We start from the raw sequence: 25,512 nt of genomic DNA on the forward strand, positions 1-25,512 counted from the left end.
CAAAACTTGATTCATTCTTCCAGCTTTTGATGATTTTCACACTATGTCAACTTTTTTTTTCTTTTTTTATTCAAGAAAATCCAAGGAGGAGAATCGAATCTACACCTATAGGGAGCAAACCTATGATAAAGACCAGTCGCCAAAAAAGTTTCTGAATGTCAACCTTGGGGAATCAAACCTTCACCTGTAGGGAGCAAACCTATGGTGAAAACCATTCACTCAATCCTTTCAATTCTCAGGTTGGTTCCTTTCAAGCTTAGTGATCACCAAATTAATCCTTCAATATCGAACGAAACCTTAATGTGTAAGCGAGATGTGACATGTAAAATTATGATTCAATCAATGTTTAAAACTTCTAATCATGGATTAATAGTTCAAACTCTGAATCCAAGAGTCATAAATTACCAACATCATGTATTTTGTAATTCCAAGTGTCCCAGATGGCCATCAAAATCACTTTGAATTCATACGAAATTCTTAAAAAAAATTAAAATTTTCACAATTTTCGCTCAAGACCAAGAAAACACAGATTAGGAAACCTAATCTCCCACCCCCAACCTAAAATCTATATTATCCTCAATGTAAAAGAAATAAGCATGCAATGCACATGGGACAACGAAAATATAAGAGGAGTGATGGAAAGATAGTACCTGGATGAAAGAATCAAGAGGCTTTCCAAAGATATCGCAGCATGGGCATCGGTCAGCACGAGAGAGAAGGCAACACAAAAATAACAAAAATAAAATCCTACCTATACCACTTTTGTAGGTGCTCTCGATTGCATTTAGCGTATGCAACAAGCCTTTAAACCCTTAGGTTGCCCCTAGTGGACGAGTTGTAGTCTCGTGAGGGTTTCCAACAATGTTACCCACAAACATTGAACTGACTAATGATAGAAATGAAATAAAGAGTTGGGTTGCCTCCCAGGAGCGCTAAGTTTACCGTCTTCAGCCAGACACATAAGGCAACAACTCTAGTCCTATGAAAGCGATAAACCTACCTATACCTCCATCATACTAGGAGATCAATCCTGGTAAACAGGATCAGTCAAAGGTATGGACATGTCCTCTGAATCAAATTTCTCGACAAATGGTTTCAATCGATGTCCATTGACTTTAAACTCCTTGCCATTGTTGGGATCTCTAATTTCAACGGCCCCATGAGGAAAAACAGTAACAACAATGTAAGGGCCGGTCCAACGAGATCGAAGCTTACCTGGAAAGAGATGTAATCGAGAATTGTACAAAAGGACCTTCTAACCAGGCGTGAATAATTTTCACAAAATGTGTTGGTCATGAAATGCTTTCATCTTGTCCTTGTAAATTCTCAAATTATCGTACGCATCATTCTGGATTTCCTCCAGTTCATTCAATTGAAGTTTGCGTAGCGAGCCAGCATTGTCCAGATTGAAATTAAGATTTTTGATCGCCCAGTACGCTTTATGTTCCAGCTCCACAGGCAAGTGACAAGCCTTCCCATAGACATGTCTAAAGGGAGACATTCCAATAGGGGTTTTAAAGGCAGTACGGTATGCCCATAAGGCATCGGTCAATCGAATTGACCAATCCTTACGATCAGGGTTAACCATTTTCTCCAAAATGTGTTTAATTTTCCTATTAGAAATCCCAGCTTGCCCACTTGTCTGCGGGTGGTATGGGGTGCTCACCTTATGAGAGATACCATATTTCTTCATTAAGCTCTTGAATGGTTTATTACAAAAGTGTGAGCCCCCATCACTAATGATGGCTCGAGGCATTTCGAATTGAGAAATGATGTTTTCTTTTAGGAATTTAATGACTGTGCGATGGTCATTAGTTCGACACGGAATCACTTCGACCCATTTAGTGACATAATCCACGGTGAGCAAAATATACAGATTTCCAAACGATTGGGGGAATGGTCCCATGAAATCGATGCCCCAGCAATCAAATCCTTTAATGATAAGGATGGGATTTAAAGGCATCATATTTCGACGGGACAATGCTCCCAATTTCTGACAACGCTCACAAGCTTTGAAAAACTCATGAGTGTCCCTAAACATAGTGGGCCAGTAAAAGCCACATTGCAGAATCTTGGCAGTGGTCTTTTTAGCAGAAAAGTGACCACCACAGGCCTATGAGTGATAGAAGGAGATGATGCTCTGATGCTCATCGTCTGGTACACATCTCCTTAGGATTTGGTCTGGGCAATATTTAAATAAATAAGGATCATCCCAGAAAAAGTTGCGCACCTCGGTGAAGAATTTCTTCTTATCTTGCGCAGTCCATTGTGTCGGTATGGCACTTGTAGCAAGATAATTAACAATATCAGCAAACCAAGGTGAATGGGAGACTCTGAATAGTTGTTCATCAGGGAACATGTTGTTGATAGGAGTCGTCTCAAGGGAATCAGAGGTATTAAGGCGAGAAAGTTGATCAGCCACTACGTTCTCTACTCCATTTTTATCTTTAATTTCCAAATCAAATTCTTGGAGTAAAAGGATCCATTGTATCAAACGGAGCTTAGAATCATTCTTAGAAAGAAGATACTTAAGTGCCGCATGATCTGTGTAAATAATGATCTTGGATCCGATTAAGTAGGACCTAAATTTGTCCAAGGCGAACACTATAGCTAAGAGTTCCTTTTCCGTAGTCGAGTAGTTCACCTGGGCAGAATTTAAAGTTCTACTTGCGTAATGAATGACGTAGGGCCTCTTATCTTTTCTCTGGCCTAGGACCGCCCCAAGAGCATAATCAAAAGCGTCGCACATAAGCTCAAAAGGAAGGCTCCAGTCGGGTGGTTGCATGATAGGTGCAGTGGTTAACGTGCCCTTAAGCTTGGTGAAAGCTTCCTGGCATTGCTCAGTCCACTCGTACGGAGCATCCTTTTGAAGAAGATTACATAAAGGACGAGAGAGAAGACTAAAGTCCTTTATGAATTGCCTGTAAAATCCTGCATGTCCTAAGAAAGATCGCACGTCTCTGATGTTCTTGGGTGGAGGTAGGTTAGAGATAAGATTGATTTTTGCCTTATCTACCTCGATTCCCTTGGATGAGATGATATGGCCAAGGACAATTCCCTTCTGAACCATGAAATGGCACTTCTCCCAATTAAGTACCAAGTTCTTTTCTTCACATCTTTTCAGCACACATTTAAGACTTTCCAAGCACTTGCTGAAAGATGGACCGTAAACAGAGAAGTCGTCCATGAAGACCTCTAGATATTGCCCCACCATATCAGAAAAGAGACTAAGCATACATCGCTGAAAGGTGGCAAGGGCATTACATAGTCCGAATGGCATCCTTCGGTAAGCAAAGGTGCCGTAGGGACATGTAAATGTCTTTTTCTGGTCTTTAGGGGCTATCTCTATCTGGTTGTAGCCCGAATACCCGTCAAGGAAACTGTAATAGGAATGACCAGCTAACCTTTCTAAGATCTGATCAATGAATGGTAAAGGAAAGTGGTCTTTCCACGTGACGGTATTCAACTTCCTGTAGTCAATGCACATTCTCCAACCAGTAGTGACTCTAGTTGGCACGAGTTCATTATTGGCATTGGCTACGATGGTGATTCCGGACTTCTTAGGGACCACTTGAGTTGGACTCACCCATTGACTATCAGATATAGGGTATATGATACCCACGTCCAATAGTTTAAGAACCTCGGCCTTAACCACTTCCTTCATGTTTGGATTTAGTCTACGTTATGGTTGCTGAGCGATTTTTGTATTATCCTCAAGATATATGCGGTGAGTACAAATCGAGGGATCGATTCCCTTGAGGTCCGCTATCGTCCATCCCAGGGCTCCTTTATGCTCAATGAGAGTAGATATGAGCATATTCTCCTGGTCTCTCTCCAGGTGGGCAGAGATCACCACTGGGTATGTCTCATCTTGACCTAAGTAGGCATATTTCAAATCAGAGGACAAAGGTTTTAGGTCAAGCTTCGGTGGCTTGAGGTTAGACGGTAGAGGCACTACATCGGTTTGTGGCAATTCTTCAAATTGTGGCCTCCATCGGTTAACTTCAAGTACCGGTGCAGTATCAAGCAAGGCGCATGTCTCCCTAATCATGTCATCAACAAAATCATGAGAGTGGGCCAGGCACGTCTTTAGATGGTCGGAGGATAAGGTTAGAGGTGTCGTATCTTCCACGAAAGAGTCAATCATGTTAATGTCGTGGAAATCGTCATCCTCCTCTAAGTTTCTGCCGTTATTGAAAAAGATGTTTGACTCCAATGTCATATTTCCAAAAGACATAGTCATGACACCATTCCTGCAATTGATAATTGCATTTGAAGTGGCAAGGAATGGGCGACCAAGAATGACAGGGATCTGAGTGCTTATGTTATTGATGGTTCGGTGTCCAGGATGATAAAATCTACAGGGTAGTAAAATCTATCAACTTGGACCAACACATCCTCAATTATCCCTCTTGGTACACAAACAGAGCGATCAACAAGTCGTAGTGTGGTTAGGGTGGGTTTTAATTCACCCAGACCTAACTATTTGTATACCGTGTAGGGAATCAGATTGACGCTCGCTCCTAAGTCAAGAAGTGCATGATCAATTCGATGGTCCCCGATTACACATGATATGGTTGGGCTACCGGGATCCTTAAATTTCTGTGGCACGTCTTGCTTTAGGATGACACTCACTTTCTTGGTCAAGAAGATCTTCTTTTGAATACTCTGCCGTCGTTTGGTCGTGCATAAGTCTTTCAGGAATTTGGCATATGAAGGTATCTGTTTCACGACATCAAGTAGAGGAATGTTGACTTTCACTTATTTCAACACCTCTAGGATATCTTGAGAGTTAGAGAGAGGTTTCGGTGAAACCAACCGTTGGGGGAATGGAGCAACTGGCTTCTCTAGAAGTTCCGGTTCTACTTTTTGTGGGGCATCACTAGCTCCATCATTGTTGTCCTCTTCTGGTTCTTGAGGTTTTTTGGGTCTCACCGGAAGAGTTTTATCAATGATCTTTCCACTCCTAAGAGCGGTGATGGATTTAGCGTGCTCCATCTGATTTGAAGAGCTGGGATCATTAATCTCGTACTGCGGTTTAGGATTGGGGAGAGGTTGTGCAGGAAGCATTCCCTTTTCTATAACCGTCATACGAGAATCTATCTTTTGCATAAAATCTGTAATTCCCCGCATTGCTTGAGCCAGCTCTTATATGGAATTTTGAACCGGTTCCTCTTGAGGTTTCACTTGATTTGGATTTTGATTGAAGAAACCCGGAGGAGTAGCCGTTTGTCCATTCCTCCAACTAAAGTTTGGATGATTTTTCCAATCAGGATTGTATGTATTGGAGTTAGGTCCAGTAAAAGGTCTTTGATAGTTGTTTACGGCATTGGCTTATTCATTCAACACTCCTCGAAAGGCGAGTATTGTAGGACAATTTTCAGTTGTATGAATGTTGCAATCAGAGAAGCCACAAACAATTTCATTAACCTTATCCATCTTTCCTTCCATGGCCTCAACTTTCCTTATAAGCGTAGTCACTTTACACTTGAGATCATCCTCTTCTTTCAAGAGATATAATCCACCTTTCTCCTTTAATTGAGTCGGCCTAGACGTGGTGTTTGATTTTGGGTAATAGTCCCAAGATTATGTTTTTTCAGCCAGACTGTCGAGGTAGTCCCATACCTCATCGACATCTTTATTAATGAACTCCCCATTACACATTGTCTCGACCATTTGGCACATGAAAGATGTCAGTCCATCGTAGAAAAAATTTGTAATGCGCTACGTTTCAAATCCGTGTTGTGGGCATGAACTGACCAAATCTTTGAACCTTTCCCAACATTGGAAGATGTTTCATCTTCCTTTTGGGCAAAGTCCATGATTGCTTTTCTGAGGGTAATCGTTTTATGATGTGGGAAGAATTTTTTTATGAATTCCCTCTGCATGTCGTTCCATGTGCCAATGGATCTAGGACGCAGTGAATGTAACTACGTCTTAGCTTTCTCTTTTAAGGAAAAAGGAAAGAGTTTCAGCCTAATTGTATCCTCAGATACATTAGGAAAACATAATGTAGCTATAATCTCATCGAACTCTTTCAAATGTAAATATGGACTCTCTGATTCAAGTCCATGGAATTTGGGAAGGAGTTAGATAACTCCTAGCTTGATGTCCATTTGTCCTGTGTTTTCAGGGAAAATCATGCATGAGGGCATACTCACTCCCGCCGGTTGTATATAATCTCGTAAAGTACGAGGCGGGGGTGCCTGATGCACCTCGTTCTCATCTTAGGTATCCTCCACCCTGGGTGGAAGTAGAGGAGTTTGGTCTTCAGCCATAACTTCAATTAACTCAGGGGATTTTGAGCGGTGTCCAATCCTGCAATGGATAGTCAACCCCTCAACCAATCCTCCTTCAGTCAAGAGACATCGAGTGTCGTCACGGGCCCACTTGGGCATGAAACACTTGTAGCCCTCAATTTAAATTTGAAACCTAATCCTAAGAAAGAAAATCTAAAAAGAAAGAGAGGGTTGGAAAGGAGTTACCAAATTGGAGGCCCTAAGTTGAAGAACTGCAAAATAAAACAAAATAAGTTAGATTCTACAAAGGAGAAGAACAATCCTTTAAAAGAAAGGTAGCAGTGAACTGATTTCTAAAAGAAGGAATTCCTAAAAGAAAGTGGAAATTTCTAAAATTAGGAAAGTCCTAAACTAGAAAGAAAATTACTAAAAGAGAACTGAAAAATAGAAAGTAGGGAAGGAGCTTATCGAATTAGAAATTTCTATCTTAAAGGCCTACAAAATAAGAAGGTTAGTTTCTAAACAAAAATTCTAAAAATAAATTAGGAAACAAAATTAGATTCTAAAAGAGTTAAAATTAGAAAGTAAAAAACAAAAGAGGAAAGTTTCTAAAAATAAACTACTTCCTAAAAATAGAAAAATACTAGAATTAAAAATTTTCAAAATTTAAACCCTAATTCTAAAAAGTAGAAAAAGTAGAGAGATTAGGAAGGAATTACCAATTGAGAAACTTATGTCAGGATCCTATAAAAAAGGAAAACAAGTTAGTTCAAAAAGTCTATAACTAAAGTTAGTCAAATTCTAATATTAAATTAATGCTAAACCTAATTAATTTCAGAAAATCGCAACCATCAGTCCCCGGCAACGGCGCCAAAAACTTGTTCACACTCCAAGTGCAGGGTTGTGATGTAGTAATAAACTTGGTAAGACCGAGGTCGAATCCACAGGGACTGGAACCTGTACGTTATCTGAAAATAACTAGATCTAGAACTAGACTAAGATGTGATCTGACCCAAATAAAATTTTAAGGAATAATTGTGGAATAATTATCTAAAACTTAAGTAATTCAGAGGAAGGAAACTAGGGATTCAGAGGATCCACTTGTAGGGATCAGGAAGATCTTTTACCTGCATCAAGAATCACGGAAATCAAACTGAACCTACTTGATCTAGTCTCCACAAGATGAAAGGTATATGAATTAGAATGGATTCCATCATCTAACCATGCCTAGGAGACAAAGCAAACAACAAGATTAAACTAATTACCAACCAATCACAGTGCATGCAAGTTAGAAAGGGTACCATCATCCTACCATGCCCAGGAGACGATGGTGAACAACAGGGCTTCCTGACGTCATATACATTAAAAGGAAAAAGGAGATATTCAAGGCCATTGCAGATCCATTGTAATTTCAGTCACAACAGACCATTAAAGACTAAAAACATTCCTTCCATAATCAACTAAAATCAAATTCAGTTTAGAAATTTAAAAGCATGAAATAGTATCTCCCATCTCGCTACAGGCTTCATCTCTTAGCCCTAGCTAACAGGTTTAGCCAACCATGATTAGGCTAATGACCTTAAGAGTCATAAGGGAAAGAAACCAAGGAAAAACAATAGCCAAGGAAATAGAAAAGAAAAAATTTCCGTTCTCCTCCCTGTCTCCACGTTCAAGCCCAACCTCTGCCTCCTGTCCTCTCGTTCCAACCAAGCTGAGCTCACCTCTCTTTCCAGCCACGGCTCCTCCTTCAATCCTCCACACGCTCCTCTCGGCCTCTCTCTCTTCTCTCCTTTTATAAGGACTCAGAGTCGGTTGGAGAGAATCCTGCTGGAGGTGTGCGTAGCTCTCCTTGCGTGAGTTAGTTTATGCAGTCAAAAAGCCGGCACGCCCAACTCCCTATTTTCATTGCCAATCAGTGAAATAACTGCCACTTCTTGATCAGATTTTTCATCCCTACAATATGGACGGTGCTGATTCTTCTCAAACATCAAAACAGAGGCCCACGGTAGGACTTTAAGTAGCAGGATTTCCAGACGCACACTCTCTACGTAAAACAAGTTGCGGTGAGTGCTGTGGGGCCCATGATCAATCCTATGCAGTAAATCCACTCCGTCAATTGTCTTTACAACGAAATTTCAGCTGGATGTGCCCGGCTTTGGAATGTTATGGACGCGGCCAAAGGTGGTAATCACGTGCAATTAGTGCAGGGCTGTTTGTTTGTGACCGTTGAAACCAGCATGTATGAGTGCATGGGTATATAATATCAACATGGTTCTGACCATATCGCGCCCCTATGCATGATTGACGGTTCGGATTGATCTTTTTGTCCATGATGATGGCCCACTGAGATCATCTGCAGTCTTTGTTTTATACCAGAAATAGAGTTTCTGTTTTTTTGAAGAGGAGACGGTCCCAATGTTGCCATGCACGTCTTAGTGCAAACAGTGTACTATGTACACTGTATGATGATTATGAGAAATCCACACCATCCATCTTGTTCCGCATTTCATTTAAGCCATGGGGGCCGAAGTTAAAGAGTATCTGGACAGCGGGTGGGCCCCAAATCAGGGTTTTATGGACTGATCTGTTAGTTCAGCCACTTTCATGAGGATCCAATGGCTGAAATTTGACGTGTACGGTTAGTTTTTAGTCCTCGAGCCATGTATAAAGTTTCGAGCCAAACAGATGATGGAAACCCAATGATCTTGCATTCTGGCTGACTTTCAGGCCGCTTAAGTTTCAGTTTCTCAATTTTCGCGGATCACTGCCGTGTAATTCCGTCGATCTTGGTCCCCTGGAGTCCGTCCCTTGCCTTGGTGCATTCTAAACGTTAAATCCATGCTTTTAGCATCCCGATCCAGTCTCAGCTTGTAATTCCACCTTGCAACACAAACATGATTAAAATGGGCTATTCAACGGTACCATGTTCATAAATCCAGGCAATAACTGGGTCTGATATGCAATATTTGACCCTCAGTATAGGGCATTACATAGTCTGAATGGCATCCTTCGGTAAGAAAATATGCTTTAAGAACATGTGAACGTTGTCTTCTCTTAATCTTCAAGGGCTATCTCTATCTGATTGTAACCTGAACATCCATTAGGGAAGCAATAATAAGAGTAACTAGCTACCCTTTTCAAGATTTGATCAATGTAAGGCAAAGGTAAGTGGTCCTTTCTCATGATGGTTTTCAACTTTTTATAGTCAATGCACACTCTTCAACTAGTAGTAACTCTAGTTGGCACAAGTTCATTGTTGGCATTGGCTATGATGGTGATTCCGGACTTCTTAGGAACCATGTGAGTTAGACTCACCCATTGGCTATCGAATATGGGGTATATAATGCCCACATCCAACAACTTAAGTACCTCGGTCTTAACCACTTCATTCATGTTTAGATTTAATCTATGTTGTGGTTGCTGGGAGGTCTTCATATTATCCTCAAGATGAATGCGGTGAGTACAAATCAAATGGTGAATTCCCTTGAGGTCCACAATCGACCATCTAAGGGCTCCTTTATACTCAATGAGAGTGGAGATAAGCATACTCTCCTTTTCTTACTCAAGGTGGGAAGAAATCACCACCGAGTATGTAACGCCTCAGTTTTTCAGAACTCGAGTATACCACTCATTTCCTAAAAACGCAGGTGTTAATGATAAGATAAATGACATTCAAGAAGAATCAAAGTGCAATAGTGATATCAAGATAGAATAACCCGTAAACCAAATAATAATATCTAGGTCCACTCAGCCGGGGACCCAAATACAAAACTTTAAGTTAAAATGTACTAAATAAACAACCAAACATCTACATCTACTGATTTAATTTGAAATTTGCTTCCTGATGCTGCTCCTCCTTGTATAACTCATCATCCGCTCCATCTGTAACAGCCCCGACGTCTGCACCATAGTTGCTCATACCTATACCTACGTCCTCTGCACAGTTGGACATTAATGAATGAGTGGCCAGCTCAGTGTGAATTCTCCTCAAGATTACACACACTACAAGAAATATGGTTTTTACCGATGAAACATTTACTGACGAAATTTTTTTCATAGGTAAAGATGACTTTTACCAACAAAAATTATTTCCGTCGCTAAACGTTTACTTTTGCCGATGAAATATAATTTCGTAGGTAAAAGTTATTTCGTCGACAAAAGTCATCTTTACCTAGAAAAATTTTCGTAGGTAAAGGGTGTTATGAATATATTTCGTAGGTAAAAGTCATCTTTACCGACGAAAATTTTCATAGGTAAAGGGTGTTTTGAATTTTTGAAAAGAAAAAAAATCAAAAAGTAAACTTTTACCTATGAAATATAATTTCGTAGGTAAAAGCCATCTTTATCGACGAAAATGTTCGTAGGTAAAGGGTGTTTTGAATTTTTGAAAAAATTAAAAATCGAAAAGTTTACTTTTACCCACAAAATACGATTTTTTAGGTAAAAGCCATCTTTACTGACGAAAACTTTCGTAGGTAAAGGGTGTTTTGATTTTTTGAAAAAATAAAAAATTGAAAAGTAAACTTTTACCTACGAAATATAATTTCATAGGTAAAAGCCATCTTTACCGACGAAAATTTTTATAGGTAAAGGGTGTTTTGAGTTTTTGAAATAACAAAAAATCGAAAACTTTGCTTTTACCTAAAAGCCATCTTTACCGACGAAAATGTTCGTAGGTTAAGGGTGCTTTTAATTTTATTTTTTTTAAAAAAATCGAAAAGTAAACTTTTACCTGCGAAAGATAATTTCGTAGGTAAAAGCCATCTTTACCGATGAAAATTTTCATAGGTAAAAGGTGTTTTGAATTTTTGAAACGACAAAAAATCGAAAAGTAAACTTTTACCTACGAAAGATAATTTCGTAAGTAAAAGCCATCTTTACAAACGAAAATGTTCATAGGTAAAGGGTGTTTTGAATTTTTGAAAAAATAAAAAATCGAAAAGTTTACTTTTATCTATGAAATATAATTTCATAGGTAAAAGCCATCTTTACCGACGAAAACTTTCGTAGGTAGAGGGTGTTTTGAATTTTTGGAAAAATAAAAAATCAAAAAGTTAACTTATACCTACGAAATTATATTTCATAGGTGAAAGCCATCTTTACCGACGAAAATTTTTGTAGGTGAAGGGTGCTTTTAATTATTTTTTTTTAAAAATAAAATCAAAAAGTAAACTTTTACCTACGAAAGATAATTTCGTAGGTAAAATCCATCTTTGCCGATGAAAATTTTCATAAGTAAAGGTGTTTTGAATTTTTGAAAATACAAAAAATCGAAAAGTAAACTTTTACCTACGAAATATAATTTCGTAGGTAAAAGCCATCTTTACAAACAAAAATAGTCATAGGTAAAGGGTGTTTTGAATTTTTGAAAAAATAAAAAATTGAAAAGTTTACTTTTATCTATGAAATATAATTTCATAGGTAAAAGCCATCTTTACTGACGAAAACTGTAACGCCCTGAAATTCGGGGGTCGAGCATAACTCAGCTCCCGAGTTCCAAAACATCACTTATGCAACATATTGAATGATGGATGTATGTTGTCTGTATGAGTGCATAAAATATGGAATAGATTAAGCCAAACGACAAGTATAATTCAGGGATAAGTGAAGAACGCAAGTAGAAGACTTAAGGAAATATATGTGTACATGTGCAAATCCCTGAAATACATATACATACCAGGTCGTGTTACAGGTGTTACTGTCAAAATTACAAGTATCAAATTACATCATTTAATCCCAAAAGAAATCCCAGCATCTCACGCATCAAAACAAGGCTCACTAGAACCTGTCTGAAAACTGCATAAAAGAGAATGCAGCCTCATCATCATCAAACTCCGGCTCAGCCTCAGAAGTCGCATCAACATCTGTAACCAAGACAGAGTCTGATGGGTGTTTAAACACCGTCCCAGAACGTGGGAGTGAGTGATCAGCTCAGTGGAACAATAAAGCAAATGTTAACATGTTATCAATTCAATCAAGCAGTAATGATAAAGCAGAACAATCAAACATGTCCTAAGTACTCTTGTTAATGCAAGGATGTATGTAGAATGATGCGTGCCCTCACGCGTACACCCTCAGCGTCTTCATCTTACGTTACGCATGACATCGCCTCAAAGTGCGCCACGTCTATAGAGTACATGCAAATGCAGTGCATGAACATGATTACATAGTTGTTATTAGTCCTTTTCATACAGCAGGATTGGGAAGCTAAGGTACCTTCCTCATAACACCATCCAAATAGTGATCCATACTAGGGTCGTCAGTCTTAGACAATCTCATACGATCATATGGTTTTAGGTCGTTGCAAAGGGCTCGTCACCAATCAATGCACGCCTATCATACCTTCGTTACTACACTAGGGCTCGTCGCCTCAATGCGGTATCCAGGCATGCTCGAGGTCACTACACAGGGCTCGTCACCAATCAATGTAGGTCGACAGCACGAATATAATGTCCCATACCACCATAATCAGCTCACGAGTTTGGTTGCTCACTGGTCACTACGGGGAGGCTCGTCACCCCAGCGTAGGCCGACAGCTCGACCATGGTGACCATACCACCATGTCCGGCTCATGAGTCTTAGCGGATCAAGGTACAACAATTTACAGGATTTACACTGGTAAGTTTGGTACCCTAGATTCAAACAATAGCGTCCATACATGCTGAACATACATCGGACAATCGGGTTACTTGACGAACTCGACTAGTACGAGCGCACGTTGGGTTGAACGACATAGAGTGCATTAACACTCCGCGTGGCCAAACCACTGCCAACAACTCTAATACGACTTGGGTTCGTCTAACACGTCCTTTGTGGTGAAAGCAGCCTCAACCACAATCTCAAGGCCGATTACCGATTTCCTGGACTATTCATAGTCCCAAACACATCCCACTACAACAGATATTGATATCAGCAATTTAAAATAGTAATGGAACAACGACTCAAATCATGTGGTATATAAGCATTTAAAGAATATCAACTTAACATGTATTTTACACATAAGTAATGCTTGAAATTAAACGACAAGGAATGTAACTAGCATGTGGTAAATCATACACATCAATAGGAGTGTTGAGAATTGCTTCTCAACACTCGCAATTAGGTTGATATATTACACTTTAGATCATTCAGACATTTCTACAAACACTTAGAATACATAATACAACATACATGATGTATGTTGAAATACACGCATTTGGACAATTCCCTTTGCCAAGGAGTTGTCACACATACATCTAGCATAAATACACGACAAATAATCATGGAAAACACATGTGCATATTTTATACGTCTACGGTACTTTCTACATATACATAGAATACATAAATCTCAATATATCACATGCATATCAGGAACGCAACATAAACATAGCATTTGACATGTGAAATCTCATCCATAACAAGAATAAACCATTATCTAACATTGAAAGCCTTGAAAACCATAACCTATACGATTAAAGTCCGCACCTTAACCAAAAATGGAACACCGAACTGATTCAGACGAGATGTCTTCGTCAACGGCAACTAGATAACCTAAAGCAAGAATATAAATGAGCTACAACAACACAAAGACTATTCTAAGCTCTAACATAGATTAGGGTTAGGTTAACTTACCCAAGGATGAACTTAGAATCACCGGAATAACGATTATAAAGTGAAGGTTTAAGGATGAAGAGTAACAGGAAAGAATCTAAGATAATTCACCAACTTCTCTCTCACTTTCTCTCTCTTTTCCTCTGTCTCTCTCTCTTAGCTAGGGTTAGGAAATTCGTATGGAAAAGAGAGCTAGGGTTTTAAGGTCTATATATAGGCCCAATGTTGATGAAAACAACCCCAGGGCCAAGGTATACTTAGGTTATAACCAAAATAGGCCTCTCTACATCCAATGGAGCACTTCTGGTGGGCCTTTTTCCACGAAAGGTCGGACTTAAGCTCATTGACCATGGATCGAGGTCAAGCTGAGTTTTCGTACCGATCGAATCTTCAGATCAGCCGTGTCGGACCACACTCAATTCAACGGTCACCGAAACTCGATCAGGTCTACAAGCACAAGGACATGCCTGGGCCATGTTTCTTGATCAGAGGGTGAAATTGGGTCAGAATCCAATGGTCAGATTGCTTAAAATCATCACGCAAGCGACACGACTTATATTTCATAAAATCTTATTTAATTTCTTACCGTTCCCACACTCTTCACTCCGGACTCAGATAAATCGACCCAGAACATCATCTGAACTTGATTTTCGAGGTGATAATCAGGTCCAACATGGTGACCAATACAACCTCAGATCATCGTTATCGGACTTTCGACGTGCAGTCCAGGTTCGATCCAAAGTTTCTAAAAATTTCTAAGAGCAACTGGATTTAGCGATGAATCCCAGATTTTAGAGTAACGTAGCGCTAATGATACTACAGGTTTTGAGTTATGCAGATTAAATTTAAAGTGATTGATGCTAATTTCACAAGCAATCAAATTTAGCGCTAATTACCCCAACTAACTACTAAGGAAAGAATAGAGGTAATACTCGGGTCAAGGCACAAAATTTTCCGGGTCATTACAAAACTTTCGTAGTTGAAGGGTGTTTTGAATTTTTGGAAAAAAAAATTGAAAAGTTTACTTTTACCTACGAAATATAATTTCGTAGGTAAAAGCCATCTTTACTGATGAAAACTTTCATAGGCAAAGGGTGTTTTGAATTTTTGAAAAAACAAAAAATTGAAAAGTTTACTTTTACCTACGAAATAGAATTTTGTACGTAAAAGCCATCTTTATCGACGAAAATGTTAGTAGGTAAAGGGTGTTTTGAATTTTTGAAAAAATTAAAAAAATTAAAAAGTAAACTTTTACCGACGAAATATAATTTCATAGGTAAAAGCCATTTTTCCCAACTAAACCATTCGTCGGGAGTAATTATATAGTTTTCACCTTATGAAGTTTTCCCGTTGCCTTGAAAAGTTTCACGGTAAGAGTTTTACCGATGAATTGTCTCGTAAGTAAAAATATTTCACAATACTTGTACCGATGAAAATGTTCGTCAGGAATAATGATATAATTTTTACCTTAGGAAGAGTTGTACCGACGAATGGTTTTATAGGTAAAAAACGTGGATGAGACTTTTACCTACAAAATATTTCATGGGTAAAAGTCTTATTTTTTTCACAAAATTCTTGATATACACCTGTTACAATATATTTCATCATGATATACACCTGTTATATAATATATTTCAGCATATTCCCATTCACATCCATATAAACTCAGACTACGTAAATCCATCCAGACATAAAGTACATCCATCCAAACACAAATAATCTTATCCACATCACATTCATCCATGCATAAATACATATAAGTTTAACATCATAAATAAAATATAAAAACTTATTCATTGCCTATTTCCTGGTGGGGCTCACAAAATTTAGTGTGATGAACACATCGCCGACTATGCACACACACCTAGGTCCTTACTCATGCCTTCATGGTACATTCAAAATAGTTTTAGTACAAGGTCACGAGTTCAAGTACCCATTATGGCCGTAAGCGACTCTAGTGTGTGAGTGTGTGTTAAGAGAAAAAGAAAGAAAGAAAATGCTGATTTATCTTTTGGGTTGAGCCTAATGATACTTGGTGATTTCTCATCAGGTAGAAATTATTATTAATTGTTTTTAGAAAGGTGAGATTAGGCCACTTATAATTATATTAATGTGATAAAATGTTGTAGGTATATTTGAGCAGACAACACAAAATAAATAATCCTATGGAAAAAAAATAAATGAAAAGAGAGAAAATATGAGAGGTGATCCTTATCTCCTTTGATGGATTCAAGCTGCATGTGCCCTACCCAACTTCCTATAAGGAGAAGTTATATGGGTCTTGGAATAATGTTGGTGATAAATCCACCTTATCTATTAATATTATCATATTGTGTTAGGACATGACTCTAAAAATGAGATAAATCCAAATCTCAAATATTTTATGCTATAAGAGATAGTGGAGATGGAAATAGATGCATTGTGATGCTTGAGTTCGAGTATGCTTGCCAACAAAGCAAGATTTTCTTATTTGTTGCCATGTGATTGGGCTACATTATTACATCAATCAGGTTCGGCTTCAGGATCGGGTTTAGGTTTAGGTTTTCAAGTTTAGGTTTAGGTTTAGGTTAGGGAGTTGAGATTAGGATTAGGTGTAGGTTCAGGTTTAGGGATTTGAGAATACATTTAGGTTTTAGATTTAGGTTTAGGTTTTACGTTTTAGGTATAGGTTTAGGTTTAGGTTATAGGTTTCGGTTAAGGTTAGGTTATAGGTTATACGTTATAGGTTTACGTTTATGTTAAGGATTAGGTTTAGGTTATAAGTTTAGATTTAGGAAATTGGATTTGGGTTCGGGATCGGGTTTAGGTTTGGATTTTCAAGTTTAGGTTTAGCTTTAGGTTAGGGAGTTGAGATTATGATTAAGTGTAGGTTTAGGTTTAGGGATTTAAGAATACATTTAGGTTTTAGGTTTACGTTTAGGTTTCAGGTTTTAGGTAAAGGTTTAGGTTTTATGTTTAGGTTAAGGTTAAGGTTAGGTTATAGGTTATAAGTTTAGGTTATAGGTTATAGGTTAAGGTTTAAGTCATAGGTTTTGTTTTTGGTTAAGGTTATAGGTTTAGGTTTAGGTTAAGGTTTAGGTTTAGGTTATAGGTTTAGGTTATAGGTTTAGGTTAAGGTTTAGGTTTAGGTTATAAGTTTTAGCTTTAGGGAATTGAGAATAGGTTAAAGTTTAGGTTTAGGAAATCGGGTTTGGGTTCAAGATCGGGTTTTGATTTGGGTTTTCACATTTTCGTTTGGATTTTTAAGTTTAGGTTTGGGTTTTCAACATTTGGTTTAGGTTTAGGCTAGGGAGTTGAGATTAGGATTACATGTATGTTTATGTTTAGGGATTTGAGAATACATTTAGGTTTTAGGTTTAGGTTTAGGTTATAGGTTTAGGTTATAGGTTATAGGTTATAGATTTAGGGAATTGAGAATAGGTTAAGGTTTAGATTTATGAAATTGGGTTTGGGTTTAGGATCGGGTTTAGGTTCGGGTTTTTAAGTTTAGGTTTAGGTTTAGGTTAGAGAGTTAAGATTAGGATTAGGTGTAGGTTTAGGTTTAGGGATTTGAGAATACATTTAGGTTTTAGATTTATGTTTAGGTTTTAGGTTATAGCCTCAGGTTATAGATTTAGGTTTATGTTTTAGGTTTAGGTTAAGGTTAGGTTATAGGTTATAGGTTAAGGTTTAGGTCATAGGTTTTGGTTTAGGCTAAAGTTATAGGTTTAGGTTATAGGTTTAGGTTAAGGTTTAGGTTTAGGTTACAAGTTATAGCTTTAGGAAATTAAGAATAGGTTAAGGTTTAGGTTTAGGAAATCGGGTTCGGGTTTGGGATCGGGTTTAGGTTTGAGTTTTTAAGTTAAGGTTTGTGTTTTCAAGTTTAGGTTTAGGTTTAGGTTAGGGAGTTGAGATTAGGATTAGGTATTGGTTTAGGTTTAGGGATTTGAGAATACATTTAGGTTGTTGGTCTAGGTTTAGGTTTTAGGTTGAGGTTTAGGTTTAGGTTATAAGTGTAGGTTATAGGTTTAGGTTTAGGTTAGGTTAAAGGTTAAGGTTATAGGTTATAGGTTAAGGTTTAGGTTTAGGTTATAGGTTTAGGTTTAGCTTATAGGTTTTGGGATTTGAGAATAGGTTTAGCTTATAAGTATAGGTTTAGGTTAATGTTGTAGGTTATAGGTTTAGGTTATAAGTTTATGTTAATGTTGTACGTTAGAGGTTTAGGTTTATATTTAAGAATTTGAGAATACATTTACATTTTAAGTTTAGGTTTAGGTTTTACGTTTAGGTTAAGATTACAGGTTTAGGTTTAGGTTTAAGTTTAGGTTATAAGTATAGGTTATAGGTTTAGGTTTAGGTTATAAGTATAGGTTATAGGTTTAGGTTTAGGTTAGGTTAAAGGTTTAGGTTATAGGTTAAGGTTTAGGTTATAGGTTAAGGTTTAGGTTTAGGTTATAGGTTTAGGTTTAGCTTATAGGTTTTGGGATTTGAGAATAGGTTTAGCTTATAAGTATAGGTTTAGGTTAATGTTGTAGGTTATAGGTTTAGGTTATAAGTTTATGTTAATGTTGTACGTTAGAGGTTTAGGTTTATATTTAAGAATTTGAGAATACATTTACATTTTAGGTTTAGGTTTAGGTTTTATGTTTAGGTTAAGATTACAGGTTTAGGTTTAGGTTTAAGTTTAGGTTATAAGTATAGGTTATAGGTTTAGGTTTAGGTTAGGTTATAGGTTAAGGTTTAGGTTATAGGTTAAGGTTTAGGTTTTGGTTATAGTTTTAGGTTTAGGTTATAGGTTTTGGGATTTGAGAATAGGTTTATGTTATAAGTATAGGTTTAGGTTAATGTTGTAGGTTATAGGTTTAGGTTATAAGTTTATGTTAATGTTGTAAGTTATAGGTTTAGGTTTAGGTCCAGGTTTTGGGATTTGAGAATACATTTAGGTTTTAGGTTTAGGTTTAGGTTATACGGTTAGGTTAAGGTTACAGGTTTAGGTTATAGGTTTAGGTTTAGGTTAGGTTATTGGATAAGGTTTAGGGAATTGAGAATAGGTTAAGGTTTAGGTTTAGGAAATCGGGTTCGGGTTTAGGTTTGAGTTTTCAAGTTTAAGTTTAGGTTAAGGAGTTGAGATTAGGATTAGGTGTAGGTTTAGGTTTAGAGATTTGAGAATACATTTAGGTTTTAGGTTTAGGTTAAGGTTATAGGTTTAGGATTAGGTTTAGTTTTAGGGAATTGAGAATAGGTTAAGGTTTAGGTTTAGGAATTCGGGTTCGGGTTGGGGATCATGTTTACGTTTGGGTTTTCATGTTTAGGTTTAGGTTAAGGAGTTGAGATTAGGATTAAGCGTAGGCTTAAGTTAAAGGATTTGAGAATACACTTAGGTTTTAGGTTTAGGTTAAGGTTATAGGTTTAGGTTAGGTTTAGGTTTAGGTTATAGGTCATAGGTTATAGGTTATAGCTTTAGGGAATTGAGAATAGGTTAAGGTTTATGTTTAGGAAATTGGGTTTGTGTTTGGGATTGGGTTTAGGTTTGGGTTTTCAAGTTTAGGTTTAGGTTTAGGTTAGGGAGTTGAGATTAGTATTCGGTGTAGGTTTAGGTTTAGGGATTTGAGAATACATTTAGGTTTTAGATTTAGGTTTAGGTTTAGGTTTTAGGTTTTAGGTTTTAGGTAAAGGTTTAGATTTCAGGTTTAGGTTAAGGTTAAGGTTAGGTTATGGGTTATAAGTTTATCTTATAGGTTATAGGCTATAGGTTAAGGTTTAGGTCATAGGCTTTGGCTTAGGTTAAGGTTATAGGTTTAGGTTTAGGTTAAGGTTTAGGTTATAGGTTTAGGTTAAGGTTTAGGTTTAGGTTATAAGCTATAGCTTTAGGGAATTGACAATAGGTTAAGGTTTAGGTTTAGGAAATCGGGTTCAGGTTCGGGATCGAGTTTAGGTTTAGGTCTTCTAGTTTAGGTTTGGGTTTTCAAGATTAGGTTTAGGTTTAGGTTAGGGAGTTGAGATTAGGATTATATGTAGGTTTAGGTTTAGGGATTTGAGAATAAATTTAGGTTTTCGGTTTAGGTTTAGGTTTTAGGTTTAGGTTATATGTTATTAGTTATAGCTTTAGGGAATTGAGAATAGGTTAAGGTTTAGGTTTAGGAAATCGGGTTCATGTTTGGGATGAGGTTTAGGTTTGGATTTTCAAGTTTAGGTTTAGGTTTAGTTTAGGGAGTTGAGATTAGGATTAGGTGTAGGTTTAGGGATTTGAGAATACATTTAGGCTATAGATTTAGGTTTAGGTTTGAGGTTTTGGTTTAGGTTTGGGTTCAGGTTATAAACGTAGGTTATATGTTTAGGTTTAGGTTAGGTTATAGGTTAAGGTTTAAGGAATTGAGTTTAAGTTATAGGTTATAGGTTATAGGTTATAGATTATGGTTTTGGTTATAGGTTAAGGTTTTGGTTTAGGTTTTAGGTTTAGGTTTAGGTTAAGGTTTGGGTTTAGGTTATAGGTTTTGAGATTTGAGAATAGGTTTAGGTTATAAGTATAGGTTTAGGTTCATGTTGTAGATTATAAGTTTATCTTAATGTTGTAGGTTATAGGCTTAGGTTTAGGTTTAGGTTTAGGTTCACGTTTGGGGATTTGAGAATACATTTAGGTTTTAGGTTTAGGTTTAGGTTTTACATTTGGGTTAAGGTTACAGGTTTAGGTTATAGGTTTATGTTTAGGTTATAAGTGTAGGTTATAGGTTTAGGTTATAGGTTAAGATTTAGGGAATTGAGAATAGGTTAAGGTTTAGGTTTAGGAAATCAGGTTTGGGTTCGGGTTCGGGTTTAGGTTTGGGTTTTCAAGTTTAGGTTTAGGTTAAGGAGTTGAGATTAGTATTAGGTGTAGGTTAGGTTTAGGGATTTGTGAATACATTTAGGTTTTAGGTTTAGGTTTAGGTTAGATTATAGGTTATTGGTTATAGCTTTAGGGAATTGAGAATAAGTTAAGGTTTAGGTTTAGGAAATCTTGTTCTGGTTCGGAATCGGGTTTAGGTTTGGGTTTTCAAGTTTAGGTTTAGGTTAAGGAATTGAGATTAGGATTCGGTGTAGGTTTAGGTTTAAGGATTTGATAATACATTTAGGTTTTAAGTTTAGGTTTAGGTTTTAGATTTAGGTTAAGGTTATAGGTTTAGGTTTAGGGAATTGAGAACAGGTTAAGGTTAAGGTTTAGGAAATCAGGTTCGGGTTCGGGTTTGGGGTTAGGTTTGGGTTTCAAGTTAAGGTTTAGGTTAAGGAGTTGAGATTAGGATTAGGTGTAGGTTCAGGTTCAGGTATTTGAGAATACATTTAGGTTTTAGGTTTAGGTTAGGTTATAGGTTATAGGTTATTGGTTATAGCTTTAGGGAATTGAGAATAGGTTAAGGTTAAGGTTTAGGAAGTCGGGTTCGGGTTCGAGTTCGGAATTGGGTTTAGGTTTAGGTTTTCAAGTTTAGGTTTAGGTTAAGGAGTTGAGACTAGGATTAGGTGTAGGTTTAAGTTTAAGGATTTGAGAATACATTGAGGACTTTGGTTTAGGTTTAGGTTTTAGGTTTAGATTAAGGTTATAGGTTTAGTTTATAGGTTTTGGTTAGGTTTAGGTTTAGGTTTAGGTTATAGGTTAAGGTTTAGGTTTAGGTTTAGGTTATGGGTTTTGGGATTTGAGAATAGGTTTAGGAAATCAGGTTCGGGTTCAGGATCCGGGTTTAGGTTTGGGTTTTCAAGTTTAGGTTTCGGTTTAGGTCAAGGAGTTGAGATTAGGTTTAGGTTTAGGTGTAGGTTTAGGTTTAAGGATTTGAGATTAGGTGTAGGTTTATGTTTAGGGATTTGAGAATACATTTAGTTTTTAGGTTTAGGTTTCGGTTTTAGGTTTTGGTTTAGGTTTAGGCTTTAGGTTTTGGTTTAGTTATAGGTTTAAGTTTAGGTTATAGGTTTAGGTTTAGGTTAGGTTATAGTTTAAGGTTTAGGGAATTGTGTTTAGGTTATAGGTTATAGGTTAAGGTTTAGGTTATAGGTTAAGGTTTAGGTTTAGGTTATATGTTTAGGTTTATGTTAAAGTTTAGGTTTAGGTTATATGTTTTGAGATTTGTGAATAGGTTTAGGTTAATGTTGTAGGTTATAAGTTTATGTTAATGTTGTAGGGTTATACTAGGGTCTGCTCAAATAATTTCGAGCTAATACATAAACACGACCTGTCCAAATGGCCAGGCCACTCCAATGCTGTCCATAGGAAATGGACAGCTTCATCATGGTCATAACAGCGGTTCTCACCTTCCATAAACCCCGGCTCAACATCCGGATAGCTCCGACGTACATCCAAATATACTCCATCAATTTCGGGTAAATACATAAACACGGCCTGTCCAAATGGCCAGGCCACTCCAATTTTGTCCATAAGAAATAGATAGCTTCATCATGGTCATAACAGCGGTTCCCACCTTTCAGGGACCCCCACTCAACATCCGAATAGCTCCGGTGCACATCTGGGTCTGCTCCATCAATTTCAAGTAAATCTTGTCAATCTAAGTGAAACATATATCCCCAAACCTGTACACTATCAGTCCAAAGTACTAGGCCAATTTTCAGCCCAATCTTAACCCCCCAATTGTCTTATAAATAGCCCTCAACAACTGTCCCTATCTACAGTCAAACAGACCCAAACTCAATCACTTTATCCTACCAATAATAAAAAAAAGGCTATAGAATACACTAACAAAGAGTGTAGATAGACAATAAAGACATGCAATAAATGTAGTTGCAATAAAACTCAAGCACTCTTATCCCACCATCAACTATCTTACAAAGTTAAACACTTTCCTATCAACCTTGAGTTGGTGTAAGTGGGGTATCGACCTAGGGTAACCGTACATGAGAGTTTTCAATGAGTTTATTATAATCATTAGGTTGAATATTGCATATGTACACTAATTTAGGATATTAAAGCTAATTTGGAATATCACATATGTACTTGTGAATATGTTGACAATTTTTAATGCATTTCCATTCCTATCATTTACCCCCATGCAACAAAGCCATTTACTCCCAATTCATTTAACTCTAATTACATTTCCCATTTGCTTCCATTTACAAGCTCCAAACCAGTAGTTATTTACTTTTTTCCTAATGTGTTATGTGAGCAAGTCTCATTCCATTCAATGGGAGGAAAACATGGCCCACCTAGATCAATGGATCAGATGTGGATCAGTTTTTCTCTGAATTTCAATGAAGAACATGTCCTAACTATATATGGACACACATGCTAAGACATACATATGTGAGATTGGTAAAGCTAAATTTCAATGGATTACATTAACTCGACAAAATCAAATGTCAGGGTCATTCTTGGGGTGTTGTCATTGCACTATTAGCTCATATATGGTAGTTACACATATGATGAATGGTTCCAATCTTTGGATCATCTCTACATGTGGGCCCATGATGGTGATCTTGAACCAGTACATAGAGGAAGCAAAACCCATAAAGATCTACCCCTAGCTAAACAGCCACACAGACTATAACAACCATCAAACTACATTCATACAGGTCATAAAGAAATAAGAGAAGGAAAAAAAAAGGCATAGATGTTGTCCTTAGTGGGGCAGCCTCTCGCCGCTCATCAGCCCAACATTTTAACCTGTAATGCCCAAGCAAGAAGATTGAAAAAACAAAACTACATAAAAAGAAGAAGAAATTTTTACATGTTTCATGTTTAATTAAACAATATTCAACCTTGGCTCTTTCTAATAGTAACACTATTGTTTAATCCTTCTCTGTTTAAAGTATTAAAATCCTCAAGATCCCTAAATCCCTAAAATCCTCAAGATCTCTAAATTTCTATAATCCCCAAATCCTTAATTTGTAATATCAGAAAATCCTCGGTCCACATTGAAATGTGTAAGCCCTAAAATCCCCAAATCCTTAAATGAGGGTCCACATCGAATCAGGAATCCACAGATTGCTAAATCTCCAAATACCTAAATCGGTATTGAGATTGAGAGAGAGAGAGAGAGAGAGAGAGAGATACCACATGGTCGTGAATGAGCTAGCCTTCAACTGAGCTACATAGAGAGAGAGAGAGGGCGCGCGTGGGTAGGGCGTTCGGCAATAGTAGATCTGTGGTGTAGAGAGAGAGAGAGAGAGGAAGAGAGAGACAAAGAGAGAGAGGAGGGAGAGGGTACGAAGAGATGGAGAGAAAGGTGGGAGAGGGTGCGAGGGCCAGATGGAGAGAGAGGGTGCAAGGGCGAAAGAAATAGAGAGGGCCGGATTTGAGCAGACACGGATTACATACTAACAAGGTTAGTACCCAAATCGATACTAAAGTGATATCACCAAGCTATGTGGACCCCACCATGGTGCATGTGTTATATCCATACCATCTATTACTTTGGAGAGATAGTTTTATGGTATGAGAAAAAAGAATGAGATAGATCTAAAGTTCAAGTGGACCCCACCATAAAAAACAGTGGGGACAGTGACATCCACCGTTTAAAACTTCTTAGGGGCCACAGAAGTTTCTAATCAAGCTGATGTTTTTGTTTTCACTTCATCCATCTCTATGTTAACATATGAATAGGTGAGATCTCAAAAATACATCATGGTGGACTCTATAAATGTTTCAACGGTGGGTATGACTGCTCCCACGATTTTCTATGGTGGGTCCACTTGAACTTTAGATCTATCTCTTTCTTTTTCCCATGCAATAAAATGATCTCTACAAATGGTTGGACAGTATGGATACAATACATGCATCATGGTGGGGTCGATGTACGGAAACGGATTGGCTACTCCCCTAGTGGCCAGTATTCAGTGCTCTGTGAGCCTCACCATAATGTATGTATTTCATCCATTTTTAAAGATCATTTTAGGGATTTATTCCAAAAATGAGATGTATATAAATCTCAGGTGGACCACGCCACATGAAAACAGCCCACTGTACTGTTTATTTGACATCCAATATGTTTATTAGGTCATACAAGCATAGATGAAGGGGAAAAACAAAAATCATGTCAATCCAAAACTTTTATGGCCCCCAAAATGTTTTTAATGGTTGACGGTCATTCAACACTATTTCTTGTAATAAGGTCCATTTCAAATTGGGATATACCTCATTTTTTTGTCTCAAATAAACAAAAGAAAGGTTAGGGGGAGAGAGAGAGAGAGAGAGAGAGAGAGAGAGAGAGAGAGAGAGAGAGAGAGAGAGAGAGGATTAGGGTGAGAAAGAGAGAGAGGAGAGGGATTTAAAACATACATCATGGTAGAATGAGAGGTATATAAATATCGACCACACCACATGAAAACAATAGTGATTGGATATCTAGCATTAAAATCCTCAGCCCACTGTACTATTTATTTGACATCCAATCTATTTATATGGTCATACATGCCTATATGAAGGGGAAAAACAAAAATCATCTTGATCCAAAACTGTTATGGCCCCCAAAATGTTTTAAATGGTTGACGCTCATTCAACCTTGCTTCCTGTAATGTGGTCAATTTCATATTGGGATGTGCCTCATTTTTGGTCTTATGCCATAAGATGATATTTAAAAATAGATAGATGGATGTATTAAACACATACATCATGGTAGGGCCCACAGAGCACCAACCACAATCCATTGGATGGTGTCAGGGGGAGTAGCCAATCTGTTCCCCTTATTTGTGTTGTGGTCCATTTAATAATTGGGTAAATCCAAAACCCA

The 25,512-nt window shown here is 37.5% G+C and overlaps 1 non-coding gene across 1 annotated transcript; it reads left to right on the forward strand.

The window, feature by feature from the left end:
• Positions 1–5,734: 5,734 nt before the first annotated feature.
• Positions 5,735–5,840, forward strand: LOC131252234 (small nucleolar RNA R71). The gene has a single exon (XR_009174270.1). It is a non-coding gene; the product is annotated as a small nucleolar RNA R71 (small nucleolar RNA).
• The last annotated feature ends 19,672 nt before the right edge of the window (positions 5,841–25,512 follow it).

This window comes from Magnolia sinica, chromosome 7, assembly GCF_029962835.1.
Source record: "Magnolia sinica isolate HGM2019 chromosome 7, MsV1, whole genome shotgun sequence".
NCBI classification, from domain to species: Eukaryota; Viridiplantae; Streptophyta; class Magnoliopsida; order Magnoliales; family Magnoliaceae; genus Magnolia; species Magnolia sinica.